This window comes from Vicia villosa, unplaced genomic scaffold, assembly GCF_029867415.1.
Source record: "Vicia villosa cultivar HV-30 ecotype Madison, WI unplaced genomic scaffold, Vvil1.0 ctg.000666F_1_1, whole genome shotgun sequence".
Classification (NCBI taxonomy): Eukaryota; Viridiplantae; Streptophyta; class Magnoliopsida; order Fabales; family Fabaceae; genus Vicia; species Vicia villosa.
The window spans coordinates 648,869-665,501 of NW_026705297.1; the positions used below are offsets into that span (position 1 = coordinate 648,869).

The 16,633-nt window shown below is 33.9% G+C and overlaps 1 long non-coding RNA gene across 2 annotated transcripts; it reads left to right on the plus strand.

The window, feature by feature from the left end:
- The first annotated feature begins 3,851 nt into the window (after positions 1–3,851).
- On the plus strand, positions 3,852–6,972 carry LOC131630274 (uncharacterized). Of its 2 annotated transcripts, XR_009292293.1 has the most exons (4): positions 3,852–4,386; positions 4,827–4,959; positions 5,302–5,657; positions 5,896–6,971. It is a non-coding gene; the product is annotated as an uncharacterized LOC131630274 (long non-coding RNA). The 2 variants fall into 2 exon arrangements; XR_009292292.1 differs by having other exon boundaries at positions 3,852–4,959; positions 5,896–6,972.
- Positions 6,973–16,633: the final 9,661 nt, after the last annotated feature.

Consider the following 16,633-nt stretch of genomic DNA (forward strand, 5'->3'; position numbering starts at 1 on the left):
GAACTCCAATACAAAGTCAGTTTAAGATTCAAGATAATTATAATGAAATTGGAGATCAGAGATTTTTTTACCTTTCTCTTTGAATGTGAACTGCTTTTATACTTTGGGTCAAGTAGAGTGAGCTTGAGATGGATTGGACCTTGACCAATTGGGTCTTAGAGCCACAATAATCCCAGTTCATATATTAAAGTGAGGGGCCACATTATAAATCCATGTGCCACACTAGAAACACATGTGAAAAATTGTTCTCCACAAAATAAACAATATCCCAAATTTATCCTTACAAGCGGCATATATTGTAATTGTCCTAAATAAAATAAAGTAAATGAATTTAAACTAAATGTGGTCTAACTCCTAGACAATTATCATCATTTGACAAAGGATCCTTTCTTGTCGCCTTCACATCCACTTGGCTTGGAGTGGTCAGGCCCTAATACATAAGAGCTTTCTTTAGTGGTTTAGCCTCTAACTTCATGCCTACGAAATTCAAGGTCACGCTTCTCACCTTCTTTAGTTTCATACTATCTACGTAATATTTCTTGGCGATTTCATGGTCTCCCTGAAAACCCCGACTTGCCCATCTGGAAACAAGTACTTCATGCACAAATATAATATGGATTGGGATGCTCCTAGTGGGATAAAAGCGTGCTACACTATAATCATGTTATGTGAGGAGGGTGCATCAATGAAAAAAATACCTTACCTTAATATATATGGCGTTTTCTTCTGCTCCAATGGTATTATTCAATGTTATATTTCCTTTCTCCTGTACTTTCTCGCCCAAAAAAGCTGCCAATGATCCATGAAGGGCTTTGACATCATCTCCAGGATAAGCCTCTCAAAAACATTCTAGTATAGGATGTTTGTTGATATCCCGTGATCAATCAACGCCCTCTTAATCTCCAATCATCACATCTCACGATGATGACCATGGAATCATTTTTATGTGGATGGATTTTTGCAGCATCCTTCTTGGAAAAAGGAAATCTCATCTTCTAGAGCTTCTATCTTTCTTATTAGATTAGAGCTAGCAGAAGATCGTTATATAATTAGGATCGGACGAGCTTATATTTTGCGAGCAAAACTGGTTTCTCCATCTCTGATGAATCCTTTTACGATGGTATTAAAAGTGTAGCGTATAGATATATCTAGGAATTCCGGAGACATCTCACCCTTGAGAGTTAGAACCGTTTATCCCTTGAGTGGAGTTGCCATTGACATAATTCTTTAGGTGTACTTCTCGGATTAAGCCATCTATCTCCTTCTTGAGTTGATAGCAATCCTCAGTATGGTGCACCTTGACTTTATGGAACTTACACCATTTTCTAGGTTCAGACCCTATGACCTCTAACTTTTGATCTGGAAGTTAAGGGATGTCGTGCATTTCGATGACTTCTCACCATATCTGCTAACAATGAGTGTTTATATGCATGAAGCACTCAATGGGTTTTTAATTTTGCTTGAACGTCGTCCTGCCTCTGACATGTTAGGTGTAATGACTTCTTAATGGTTGTTGTGAGCTATCAGTATTAGAGGTGTTTTTCTTCGCATCTCCGACCTTCTTTTCCGCATTAATTTCCTAGCCTTTGGTGTAATATTCGACATGCATCACCACCTCAGCCAAAGAAGACGCGGACCTTGGGAGAGGGATTCATTAAAGTGGCATACCCTGAAGCCATTTTGAAATATTGAAACGAACATTTTTTGACTTGGGTTGATGACCTTGATGGTCACTGTCATACCCCAAAATTTTCCCATCTCATTTCCCTATTTAAGCTCATACTAAAGTTCGAGACTCAAAGGCATACTCTCCTAAACAATGAACTCCTGAACTAGGGTTTTGGTTTATCTGAAGAAAATGAATGAATCAAGATCTCCAATGCATTTCATATGGCTTATGATGTTTCAAACTATCTCCATGACAAAATTCAGGTTTCAATTCCAAGGATTGACCACTCAATTGCTCAGAAAGTCAATAGTCGACTAGTTTGACCTAAAAGTCAACTGTGGTCAAAGTACAGTCAAAACTTCTGATTTTTTGTCAACATATTTATTTTGAAGTATCATTCATCATCTGATCAAGGATTGATCATGATTCATCAAGAAAAGATCAGAAATCAACAAAACCAAAAGTTTCTAAATTAGGGTTTCATGGGAGAAAGTCAACTGAACTTTGACCAGCCATAACTCCTACATGGAACATCCGAAAAATCCCATCCAAAGCTCATTTTGAAGGAAATTTAATTATCTACAATTTTGTCTCTCACATGCCAAGTCCAAAAATGCTTCATTTGAGAGGTATGGATCAAAAGATTATAGGTCCTTTTTGAAAGTCAACCAAAAGCAATTTTTTGTCAAGGCCCATATCATCAAGATAGATTCTTCAAATGGAAAAAATCTTCCAAAGTAGCGTATAGATAACATCTTGAGGTTTCCAAAAAGTCCTAGAACTCTTCCATATCTTAAAAATTGAGGGAGATATGCCTTGTCAAAGTGGGACAATTTTGAGAAGAAAAATGAGAAATAAAAGGCTCCAAAATGAATCTTTTTGCAAAGGGACCCAATCTTTCTTGGTCCAATCTTCACTCTCAAGTTATCCAAGGTCCCAAATTCAATTTCCACGAATTTGTGAGATTTATTTGATTTTATATGAATTTTTTATTCATTTAAAATTAGTATAATTCAAGTAATTCAAGCAAAAATCAAAGATTTGATTAGAGAGAATTTTCTAATCAATTTCAATTACTTAAATGCCAAATAATTTGATCAATTTTCGTTGCAAGAAGGATTGGAAAGAGAAGGACAAGATTTGAGCCAAATTTGGAAGTTTCATATCAAGATTCAATCCAATATCAATCTCACAAATTACTAAGATTTGATTGAGTTTCTTGACCTAAAAACAATCTCCTATATATACACAATTGATCCAGACCTAAATAAAACAAGGATTGCTACCTCCAAGAGCCATAACCGAATTCCTCAAATTCTAACCAAAAATCAAAATCGTTTTGGAATTAGAGGCTAATTCAAGGAGATTCGAAGATTCTAACACGTTCCTGGGATACCTCTGAAGCCTTCCCAATCAGATTCGAGATCCAAAGCGTTCGAAATCGTGACCCCTATAGCACGGGGCTCGGCTACGAAAGCAACCGTAGCGAGGTGGTGGCTGAATCGTGGCCATGGCTGTTTCCGTTTGGGGAAGAAGAAGGCCCAGTGCGCGTGTGGTTTTTTTTTAATTTCAAAACCATTTCATTTATTATATTTGCGTCTGGGCATTGCTTTTATAAATGATACAGGTAGCGCGGATGGCTAGGCCGTTTTGCTGGGAACCCCAAAGACGCGGGTTCAAGTCCCAGCATCCACAAAGCACCCTAATTTTTGACCAATTTCTTTCTTGTTTTTAGTTTCTTCATGAACAGCATTACTTGCAAATCCAGTACACACAGGTCATGCAGGAACACGGTATACCAGCATGTATCAGCCGATGGATCTTTCCAAAGACGAATCTAAAGGCCTAGATGACGCTGGCCTACCATGGATGCCCATAGACGCGCCACGCCAGATTACCAGCTAAGTTTTTTTAAATTTTTTATTTATTTAATTACAAATGCTTCTATTTCTTTTTTCTCTTCTTTCTTCTACTCTACTATCTACCCTATAATAAGAGATTGGCCAAACTCCCGAAAATACCCTTTCCTCTAAATTTTTTTACACTACACTTTGGACATCTTAGTAATTGACAAATTAACCATTCATTTCATCATCTTTCTTAACTAGATGCACCACTTGTCATCCTTTTATTAGTACAAATTAAAATATATTTTTTCTCACCATCAAATTTCAAAATTAATTTCAACATCCTGTATCTTTTCCACCAGTATTTGTTTTCCGAGACTTTCCTTCTCTCCTTCTTCTTCACTATTTCTCTCCATCTTCACTCTACCCATCCCCAACTCCAATTCGAAACCCTAGCTCCGCCATCCTTTCTCCGCCGCCGCCACTTCATCCCTATTTTATATTTACTAAGTTATATTAGGGTTTTGAAACAGTTTTTATTTTGATTTTTGCAGAATGTTTTTCGATGATTTTAACACACAAAATACTCGTGACTGCAACAAACTCACAACAGCAAGACACGGATCCTATGGTTGAGTTCGATGGTGAAGAAACTGGATCTTGATCTAGATCTAAGGTTTTCAAGTTCCATGTCGTAAACAAAGATCTGTTGTAGATTAGGCAGTTAGTTTCAGTATGTTATTTAGAGTTTAAATGTCATAAATATGGGTTTTGGTTTTTGATATTATTTATTCGTACTTTCTATTTCAGAATTTTAGTTATCTTTTGGATTGAAAGTGTCTAAGAAAAGAACAGAAAAGAAGTGGAAAGGTTCGTCATGTATAACTACTTTAGATGATTTCCTGAATGTTTAAGTTAGTTTCACAATGTTTTGGAAAAAGACACTCATTCGGGTGATTTCTTTAAATTAATTATACAATGTTTCTACTGCGATATATTTTATGTATCCTAAGTTGTGATTTGCTTCATTTGACAAAGCTTTGTATCTTTATTTATTTATATGTATGATTAATTCATTCAAGGTAAATGTTTTGTAAAGTACTTAGTATGTTTGGTGATTGATGAAGCTCACAGAGGATTAGGAAATTACTTCTATTGTGAAGCACTTTGTGAGGTTTGGTTTGTTCAGAGGTTTTTAGTACTTCTGGTCTTAACTCTAATTTAAAATTTAGTACTATATGCTCATTCATTTTTATACACACAACACATAATGGATTCATCTCTGCTATATTCTTTGCATAATGATAAAGGAAAATTAGAAGAAAGCTTTGCACCGAATGGATTTCGAAACTATTTCACAAGCTGCTGTCAATCAAATGGTGTACGTTGCTCCGAGTAATTCTTATGATTTTCTATTTAGTTGACGCAGCTTATAAACATAAGGTATGGGGTCGTCTATTTCAGTTTTAAAAAAAATGATTTTTATAGACAGTTTAGTAATAAACTTAAGAACCGTCATTAGAGATAATATTAAAATAGTTCTCTTCATAATTTGGGTTCGAAGGTACAAAACAAGGCTTCTTTTTAAGAACAAATGTTAACAGTTAATGTGTTATGTTAGTGGACAAAATTTAATCCATGACATCTTGTATAATTTTAATCCTTACGCCCCTCCTCTCAAAACCAACTCACCCAACTTATAACTCTCTGTTCTTAACAAGGTAAGGCACCGTGTTTAATATTTGCTGGATTTATTTGCTTAGTCTATTTTTAAAATTCTTGCAGGACTTTGCTGCTCACTACAGTCCCCATCTTGATAGTATCTCTTCTCATATTAGTCATAGGGAGTCTGGGCAGCACTACAAATGCATCAATCTCAACCATTAGTGTTGTTGTTTATTTCTATTTCTTTGTCATGGGATTTGGACCAGTTCCGAATATTCTTTGTGTCGAGATCTTCCCAACTCGAGTCTGTGGTCTCTGCATTGCCATATGTGCTCTTACCTTTTGGATATGTAACATCATTGTCAACTATTCACTCCAAGTTATGCTGAATTCTATAGGCCTTTGTGGTGTGTTTGGTCTATATGCAGCCGTCGGAGCAAAACAGGCTGAGGCAACCAATCATAACTGACTGAAGGGTATGATAAATTGGGAGATTTTATCGTACCTTCCAATTGTTTTCAATCTACAGTTTTGCTTAATTTTTTTTACCTTTTCAGTTTATCTTTTATTTTAATCTCTTATTCGTGTGGGCTGAGATAGAGAAACATGAAACACTGGTTGTGTAAAAAAATGTTAATTTTTCTGATTTATTTATTGGAATATAGTTATCTTCATTCAAATGCGAAATTATTTATTATTTGTTTTTTTTTCTAGGAACTGGCCTGCTTTATTTACTGAATGTATGAAAAAGTCTTAATGGAAGATCTTAATGAACACTACAATAGTGTTTGGAAAAGAGCTATGGGTACTGTAAGTCGGGTCTACTTTCTTGATCCATGGAGTTCTACCATAGTTGTTATAATTGTTATAATTTTCATCATCTTTAACTTTGATCGCACTGCTCATCTAATGTGTTTTAGTTACTTTAGAAATATATGCAATGAATAACCTGTACTAGAGTTATTATTGCACATGTTTGATAATTTCTTGTCATGAACTCTTGGAAGTATGATAAAATGAATGATAACCTTTTAAAAATCATGAACTCTTGGAAGTATGATAAAATGAATGATAACCTTTTAAAAGTAAGTTAAATATTTTACTCTAACCATTCAGTTAATCCAATGTATCCATTCCAATAATCTAATTTACTAAAAAAAAAAGTTAAAACCACTTACCACAATGAAGTCAAAAGCACAACCCGTGTCTATTGCTCTTTGCCAAAAAATTAAAGAATTATTATCACTTTAAATTAAAATAGATATAAAATAAATGTTAGAAACCAATAGAATAAATTCATGTAAACACTTTGACAAAAATTATCTTGACTTATATTTCAACAAAAATTTGATGAATGACAAAATTAGAATCACTCGAATTTACTATTTTCACGGGTCACTATCACCATTTTACATTTTTTTTTTATTTTAATCAATAAAATATTTGTAAATATTTATAATTATTAGTGATATTCGTAAAAATTTGTAGTATTAGATGAATCCTATAAAAACTCATGTTTTCTTTTCAAATGAGATCCTATAATTATCACCCGACCAATATTCATTTAAGATTTAGATGATGCACCATTGTTCATCATATGACCAATATATTGAATTTTTTTGTATCTAGGACATGTTTTATCTATTCTATTTGTTTATTATCACTAAAAATACTAATTAATCTATTTTTTAACTTCAATAACTTTTTATTTAACGAGTCTATATCAAATTATTACCATTATTTTCAAATATCAATTTTTTTCTCCATGTCACAAGTTTTTTTAAAATATTTACTATGATTGGGTCTATATAATAATTATTTATTTTACCATTATGTAATTAAATATAAATTAACATGTGTATCTAAATACATCATTTGTCAAATTTTCCATTATATTTTGTATAATCATATTATTTATTATAATATTTTGTTTCATAATTTTTCATTGTATTTTTCCATTAAATATGAGTTTTTCGTATGTATCTAAAAAAAATTATTTCGTCAATATTAAAATAAATTACCCGTGCGGAAGCACGGATCTGTGACTTGTTTTTCTATTATAGTTTTTATTTATTTTATTATACTAATAACTTATTTATTTTCATATAATCATCATCATTGGTTTTAATAATTTTTTTCTTAAATAATTAAATGATTAAATTATTTAATTGATAATAGTATTTCTTATTTGATTTAAAAATAATTTAATGGTTAATTTAATTTAGTTGTTTAATTAATTAAGTTAATATTTTAATACTTATTAGGATTAGACAATTTAACCGAAAATTTTATTTTCGCCGATCTAATTAATTAGGTTGAAAACCAATAATTAATTAATTTGGTTTTTATTATTTTATTAATCATGGTTAACTTGTGCCCTAATCAGGGTTTGCGAGGTTTGTCGTTAGACCATTCATACACTAAGAATTTTCCTATTCCTTGTGCAGTTTTTCAGGGTTACCCTCAGGGTTCTTCCGGTCACGCGCCATGCCAATCGAAAAGCTAAGTTATAATTCTTTTTATTTAAACATCATTTTATTTTTAATTTTTGCCTTGTAAGTTAAATTAGGGTTTACTTCATCTGTTAATGAATTCCTCATACACTCACCCTTTTGTTTATTCTTCCTTTGCCAATTTTCAGGGTTAACCAACCGGTCAAAGATCGAACCTTCGGTAACCCTAAAATTCGTTCCTTTTTAATTTCTTCTTTAATTATTATTTGTGTCAAACCTATTGCTCTGTTGGGGTTTATTTTACTGCTTTTTTCCCCTTCCCCATGGCTTATTTTGTAACTGCTCCTGATTGTATTGTTTGGCCTTGAAGGCACTTAAACTGCTATTATGACTGCGTGTTTAGTAATTCTAGGGAGTGCAACCTTGAACTAAATTTAGAATGACTAATTTATAAGATAATATTATCTGAATTGAATCACGTGATTGTGCACCCACACACCTTTTATGGTAACCCTTATGTTGCCTGTTGCCTTGTTGCCTTTTCAGTGCAGAATAGTCAGGTCCCTCGGATATGGGGACGCCTCAGCAAATGTTTCCCTAGGTTCATTCTTATCACAAAAAGATCATAAGTCTCAATGTTGCTGCCTTCGGTTCGGTTATATGATCTCGTCCCTCGAAGTTGCCTACGATGATGTGATAGTCCCTTTCGATTATTGCTGAGGTGTCCTTTTGGTTGCCTAATAATGACTATTCTTTTACTTCCCTTAGACTACCTGCCTTCTCTATGGCAAGGGGCAGTCTTATGGAGAACGAACTCTCGATGACCCTTCAAACTTCCAAATAAAAGGACTTCCTGCCCCTCTTATGGTATGGATAGCCCTGAAAGGGTAAAAGAACCTTTTTAGTAAGGGTAATTGCCCTTAATTGCTTGATCTGGTTTAAATTCTTTTTCCACCATTTTTCATAAACCTTCAAAAAGGCTACGCTCATTTACGAGCTAAAGTCCTTATTTCTTCTTCTACATTTCTAAACTTTTGGTTTCAAAAGAGCAAAGCAATTAAGAGCCCATGGATAACCATGAATACAAAGGGTGCCTTACACCTTCCCTTTGTATAAATTACCCCCCCGAACTCAAAATTTCTTTAAAAGGTTTTTTCTGTTCTTTTAGCCTTTCTGTTAATTTGGATAAAATAAAAGTCGGTGGCGACTCTTGCTATCCGCAACATTTTCAATAAAGTCAGTTCACCGTATTACAGTCACCTCATTGAATTAAGTCAGATATTCCCTTAAAGGATTGAAGGGACCTTGACATTATTTAAGAGGTGAGTGTTGACCATCTTTTTGTACCTGCTTGCTGCAAACTAGTGGACTAGTTTTTTCACTAGATTATGATAGCTAGTGGTGGAGAGTTGAGGCAGGTTCATAAACCACCTCAAGGTTGTGTCTCTGAAGGTGTCAGAGAGGAGTTTCCATTTCAAAAAATTAGGTGCTTCAATGATTGTCATTTGTATGTTGATGAAGGCAACATGTATATATGAATCCTTGCGCTCATCAAACTTAGCCAACAAGGGTGGCTTGAAATTCATTTGAACGTGCATTTACCATATTTCGTCGGTGACAGGCTAGGGGGTCTAGTATCTCCACCATTTATTTAGGGTCAACCCATTGCAGGTGCTCCTTGAAATGAAGGATGTTACCCTCCAAAGTTTGGTTTCTAGGGACGGAGGTTGTCCATGGCAGCGCACATCTCTGCCACAACAGTTTCCTCGTTGTCACATTGCTTGTTGGCCTAAGTTCAAGTATTTTGTTCAGCATGATGGAAAAAGGGAATGAACTCCAACAAATCCATCCAGACGAATGTTATAATGGTGACCCAAGTCAGTTTTACCGAGGTCCCACGGTGGGCGCCAATTGTACTAGTTAAAAGCACAATATGTGACACCCCCTAGCGGTTAAGGACTATCAAAGGCTTTAGGGTTTGTCATAGAGTTTAGAACTAACTCACGTAAGGAGTGAAAAACTCTATGTATCTAGTATTTGTGTGAAAATGAGATTGTCCTTCTCATCTTCTGGGTTGAGGTATTTATAGTTGTGTTATGCTTGAATCCTAGGCCCTTTAAAAATTTCAAATACTTTCGAGAGAATGTGGGAGTGAGCAGTTAATTCTCTATTATTTAGGAGAGCATGGTTAACCTCCTTATGACTTCTTCCATACTATTATGGAATAGGGACTCACCACTTCCCCATTTTCCCGCATCACTCGAGTTATCCTAAAGTATGCGACATATTTGATAAATGGGCGCCGCATCTCATAAAGATATGATTAATTGAGAAAACAAAAAATTAGAAGGATTTTATGAATGAGACGATGCTTCCCTTGTCTCCCACATCGTCTGTTATAGACCCTTTATTAATATACCAATACAAATATAGAAATCCATTTTTAAAATTATTTTAACAAAAACAACAATAGAAAAATGAGAGGTTATTTATATAGCACATGAAGCAATTTTTAAAATTATTCAAAGATTAAAAATATAGAAAGCGGTAGCAAAATTAAAGGTTACTTTTATAGCATAATGTTATTAAAATATTAAAAATTAATAAATAGTTTTAAAAAATAACATAAATTTAAATTAATTTACACTAAAGGTATTAGTATCCAACTAAAACTCATGGGTACCAAAAAATTTATTGAACATGCAATATAATAAATAGATAAAAAAATTGTTCAACAAATAAATAGAAAAAATAAAATGAATTTATTAGTATTATAGTTCTTATTATTGATTGATGTTTATTTTATGTTTTAATGAATAAAATTAATAATCAAATATATAAAATGCTAATAATGAATAATATTAACATTGATTGCATTTGATTTGCTAAAAAAAATGAGATACTAGATAGGATAATTTTTTTTTATCTCGTTTGATGCATAAATTAATTAGGATGTTGGACAAAAAATATGGCTAGAGATCACACAAAACTATGAACTTTTGTCCCCCACTAAACCATGAGACAACTTTTTGTCCCAAGCATATCAAAAAAATATCAAAATATCAATTTTTACACTTTTTTTATTATTTAATATTTTATATATCAATACAGATATTATAATAAAAACTATATTATTTTTATTCGATTCATCGACATATCAAACAAAATAGAGAAAAACATCTCTATTTATTGTTTTTCTTCTCTTCTCATTATTTAATATTTTGATTCATAAATAACAATATTTTTATATCAATAAAAAATAATACATAAAAAATTATATTATTTTATCTACTACATAAACATATTAAACGAAGTAGAGTAAACAAATTATTTTCATTTTTTCCTCTTTATTATTTAATATTTAACAATATCTCAATGCACCCAATAATCTCTTACGCACCGCGCAAAATTTCAATTTTGTCTCTGCTTCCGTAGATGCACTTTTGGAAGCACCCCTATTTTGCAAAAAAATGTGTTTCCTTCCGTAGGTACATCTACTGAAGCAAGTGATTTCAGTTGAGAAAACCTTTCGTAGATGCATCTACGGAAGGTGGTGAAAATAGGATGTTCCGTAGATGCACCTACGGAACAGTGTGTTATATTTTCAAATCATGTTCATTTCACTACAAAACTCAATTTTGGTTACAATAGTTAAAATACAAATGTAAAACTAAATAAACGCATTTTAAATACAATAGTAGGTAAATAAAAAAAATATATCGTAAAAATAATGTCGGTCATAATGTAAAATACATCATCAAAGTAACAAAAGTAACATACATATATCATCAAATAAATATAAACACCACAAGCATCACTATTGTGTGTGCCGGACATCATCTTGATGCTCTCCTCTGCCTCTGGTCCTGCCTCCGCCTCTACATCCACCACGGCCTCTCCTTGGTCTGCCTCTAGCGTCAAGTTCCCCACCAATCTCAGCACGATAGTTTCTATGGTATAGAAATGCCTCATGTGCCAGCCTAATAATTATAACATCCACCACACGCCTCTCTGCAGACCCCTCCGAGAATAAACCATCTGCAATGGCCCCCAGGCCAGTGTCAGCTATCTGACGACACCGAGGAAGGAGATCGTGAGTGTGGTCCAACTCAGACTGATGAGCCTGTAGAATCTGCTCGTGGGCTGGTGTGGACGGATCTCCTGGTGTAGCGGGCAGCATATACGGGTGTGACACCGTGTAGTACCATGTGATGTACCTTTCGACGCAGCTCCAGTTGCTCTCTTCTCTCGTCGCTCAAGTCTTCTCAGGAACCATGCGATGCTCCTAGTCTGCAAAGACCTCATCTTACCGATTAAAATATAGATTTGAACTTGATAGAGATTTGAATTTGAGGTTGACAATGTAGTCGAACTCGGGAGAAAGAGATTTTGAAGTTTGAAATTTGGGGTTGAGAGAGTTTGAGAGTGTTTGAGGGTTCGTAGTTTGAAATGAAGAGATCGAAGGAGGGGAAAGGTCTAGCGCGAGTTATAACGTCAATCCTTTCCGTAGATGCATTTACAGAAAAGTTCTGTAAGTGCAGCTACGGAATAAAACAACGTTAAACAAAAAAAAAAGGTACTTCCAAAAGTGCATTTAAGGAAGCACGAAGACATTTTAGTCAATTCAGTGGTGCGTAAGAAACCCATGAAGTGAGATGAGAAATTGTCTAATATTTTGATTCATAAATATTATATTTTATATATAATAAATAATATTATAATAAAAATTATATTATTTTGTCTGGTGCATAGATATACTAAGCAAAATTAAGAAAATCTTATTCGGTACATTAATCATTAAATATAGTATAATATAAAAAATTATCTTATACTCTTCTATACTATCTAGCACTGATGTTTCAATATTTCATCTTTTGCAAATCAAACGTATATATAAACTAAACTATTTACAAGTGGTCCAGTGATCATAGAAAGGAGGAAATTTATTACTACGTTTTTCAAAAAGCTCGTGAGAAGGAAATGTTAGTGTGGGAGCAAGACTAGTTGTAGAGGAGCGTAGTAAACACGCGGTAGTGAATATTGATGTGGTGTGTCGGAACATGTGTGGTTGGGGGGTGGAAAGAGTAAAAGCCATAGCGGTCCCCTTCAGATGTGACCAACTGCTCCACTCACACACACGCTGCCACTGCCTTTGTCTCTGTCCTTTTGGAAATCTACGCGTCTTTGTTTCCCACTCACTATCTTCAAGCTCTCATGCAATGCACCTTCACCTTCATTTTGTAGCTTTTGTTTTTTCTTACTTTATTCACCATTTTACCCCTTCTATATACTCCATCGCATGGTGATTTCAATTATTCCAAAATATATGTTTGTTTTCTTGTAAGATTCTTTTCAATGCTGCACATGAGTTTCATTTCATGCAATGTGTCATTATTTCTTACGAGACATTCAAACGAGTGCTGAAAATGGAGTGGTAAAAGAAAAACCAAGGTCATACCCAATTTAATTTATAAAAGAAAAATTACTTTTAAATTTATTGAATAAGAAATATATTTGGTATATATATTGTTTAGATATATTAATTAATTTTTTTAATAAATAGGATCGGAGATAGTAAAAAAATTATGAGAGAGAGAGAGATTTTTGTTACACAACAAACTCTCAAATGTTCAACCTATTAAAAAACTTAAATAATCCTGGGTTTATATACACTAATCCATAAGGAGAAAGAATGCGAACAAGTTTTACATGAGATTCTTATGAAAATCTTCATCTTCAAATTTTAGCCAAAAATATTATTATTGTAGTTACTCAACCTTTTTTTTTTTGAACGATTGTAGTTACTCAACTTTAGTAGAGAGTGTGAGTGGTAGTTCTAAGGTAAGGTAAATTAAGTGTACTAATACTTATGTGAAGTTTGTGTTTTGCTTTTAGTTTGAATAATCAAATTGTGATTGTGAATTATATACACTGGCATCCATTGAAAAAAAAGAAAAACTTTCTTCTTTAAGGTAGGGCCGAGTTAAGATCAAGGCAAACATAATCTTGGAGTTTCTAACTCTTTCATTAGTTCAAAGACTCAAACAAGGGAGTTTCTTCAGGATTGAGTGAAGATCGACACAAACAAAATTTGTTGGGTTTCAAGTGTGAAAGTGCTAAAGTCCCACATCGACTAGAAATGGAGGAAATGTTGGGACCTCGCTAAAGTCGACCGGACCTCACTCCCCAGACTTCCCCAACAAGGAGTATCATAGCCTTGGTTGGCTCGGTGGGGAAGCGGAAGTAGATCCTAGTGTGGATCAACGTGATAACACCGAATCGCACTATGTTTTTGACTCAAATATCACATGTTTTCAGTAGTTTTTATTGTTGTTTTCTTGTATTATGCTTGTGTTTGATTTGTTTTTAGGTTTTGTGTCCATTTGGAGCTCTGCTTGAAGAAACGAGCGAAAAAGCCAAAGAAATAGAGATTTTCAGTCATTTTGTACACATGGCGTCCAGCTCAGCGCCCGCTGAAGGGAGCACGGTGACATGACCAGTTTCCACCAGAGGGGTAACTGCCACGTTCCCATGATCTTCATGTCGGCCAGCTCCGCGGACCCCCCCTCCGCGAGCGCGGCCTTCACAAAATGTTTCTCGCTCAGAAGGAGTTAAGGGGCATGATCGTCTTTACGCAACTTCAGGAACTTCTATAAATAGGAACTTCATTTCATTTTCGTTTTTCATCCAAGCTTAGTTACTACTTAAGCCATATACCATCAGTATCTGTAAAGAGACAGTCCCTTCACGTCGAAGAGCTGTTGTGGTGTAGATTAAGTTTGTAATCGGGGTTTGGAGCACTTTGGTTGAAGTTCATCATACCGCATTTTCATTTCCGCATTTACTTTCATTGTACTAGAACCAAAGACTCCCGTTGGAGCAGGTTTCTTATTTAATCGCTTTTATTTTATTTATTTCTCGCTCTTATCATAGCCTACACGTTTTTATAGGCTCGTACAACTGCTTTACTTTATTTTATTTACTTTCTTGCTCTTATCATAGCCTACACGTTTTTATAGGCTCGCATTTATTTTCATGTCTGGCTAAATTTATAAAGGTTAGAATGTACGGATCGTTGTCACGATCGTGTTTCAAATATTATATTAATAGAAATACTATTAAGAATGTTTTAACCTTTAATTCAAGTTTGTTGTGTTTAAATGTTTATGGGTAAGATCTAAAGCCGTCCATACTTAAGATTAAACTTGATTAGTTTTTAACCAAACAAAAGGGGCGAAAGCGTTTGTTTGGTTAATTAGGAATCTTTGGCATATTTTAAGAAAACGATTTTGAAACTATTTTCGGACGCGTTTATGGGTTTGAAATATGATTCTTGGCCAAAAGCCAAGAATCTCTTTAAGTTAAATTTTCCAAGTTAAACCACTTTTCTACTAAGACAAGTAATTGATTTCTTAAAAATAGGTTTATTACTTTAACGCAATGCACACTGTTCATATGTGACAAATGAATGGGTAGACTTAAAGAGTAAACTCGGTTCTTAGTACGCGAAAGCGACAAGTTCCCGTTAAATTATTCCTTTCTATAAGTAGAAAATATTGCCCCATAAGTAATTCTATCTAAGTATAACTAGAACGTTGTCTGATATACATGAATTACATTCGAACCTGTTTCTTTTATCTGCACTTTTAATATCTATTTATTTTCTTGCATTGCACTCATATCACATATTCTCATCCTCCTTAGCTAAGCACCTTAATAATAGAGTTGATAGATTGACGACTTGGTCTCTGTGGTTCGATAATCTTATATATTACTTCGATAGGCTGTGCACTTGCAGTTTAATTTTAGACTCTATAAACAGACCCATCACAACGCTAGTGATGTAGGTGACTCACAATTGTGGGGGAGATTATTGGGTTTCAAGTCTGAAAATGCTAAAGTTCCACATCGACTAGAAATGGAAGAAATGTTGGATTTATAGGAGAGGTGACTCATACCCCTATTACCTTAAGATTTTGAGTGAATATGCAGTGTCTCTCTCACTTGTTTGGGTGAGTCTTTGACCTTTAGGTGAGTGTCTAACCCAATGTGAATGCTTACTCCTCACGATGACCCAAAAAAATCGTGGAGTGATTTGGTTCTGATAAGGTGGTTGGTTCAAGATCAAGTGAAAATCTTGAAGGATTTGCAGCCTAGTAAATTGTGTACAATAGAAGGAATATAAAGATTCAGATCTGCATTGCTTAATAATTGGCTTTAATTTTTTAGTTTATCTATGATCATTTGTTGTATCAAAAGACACTTGTAATAATTTCAAATTAGTCGAAAACTAACGAATTTTCAATGACTCACCATTGGAGACTAAACTAAGTGCAAGTGTGGAAAACACACTAAACAACTATAAATCTAGTGTAGAAATTTCTCTATCATTCTCTTCTAATTTTGCATAGTTTTCATGTTCTTAAATTTTATTCGCATGATATCATTTCACGTTGTTACGTTTTATTGCTTATAGTGATTTAATGTTTAAGCTTAGGTCTGTGTATGATCTTATCTGCTTATAGATTTCTCTATTAATTAATCAAATTCCATTCAAATATGTTGTTTGGATCAAATTAGATCAATTATTGTATTATTGTTTAAATTGATTCATATGATTATTGTATTCAGTTGTACATCTATTCAATTGTGTAATTCCTTTTGTAAAACACTTTTAAACTTTCACTCCCTCAGAATTTTAAACTACTTTTTGGAAAACTTTTTTAAAACTATTTTTGGGAAAATATCTATTCAATCCCCCTCTAGACCATTCTATCCTATATTCAACCCAAAAGATTATTGTTGTAGTATGTCATTAAATCAAAAATGAGAAAAAGAGAGAAAATATGTTTTAGTACTGCCCCCTTTTTCAGCTAAACAACGATGTGACGTCGAAGGTCGGGAAGGACAACATGAATTGGGTGACGATTAACGAGTATTTGGTCAGGTCGTGTTGATTCTCAGATTTGTTGATTGATGAGTTGTGTTTTGGTTTTAGA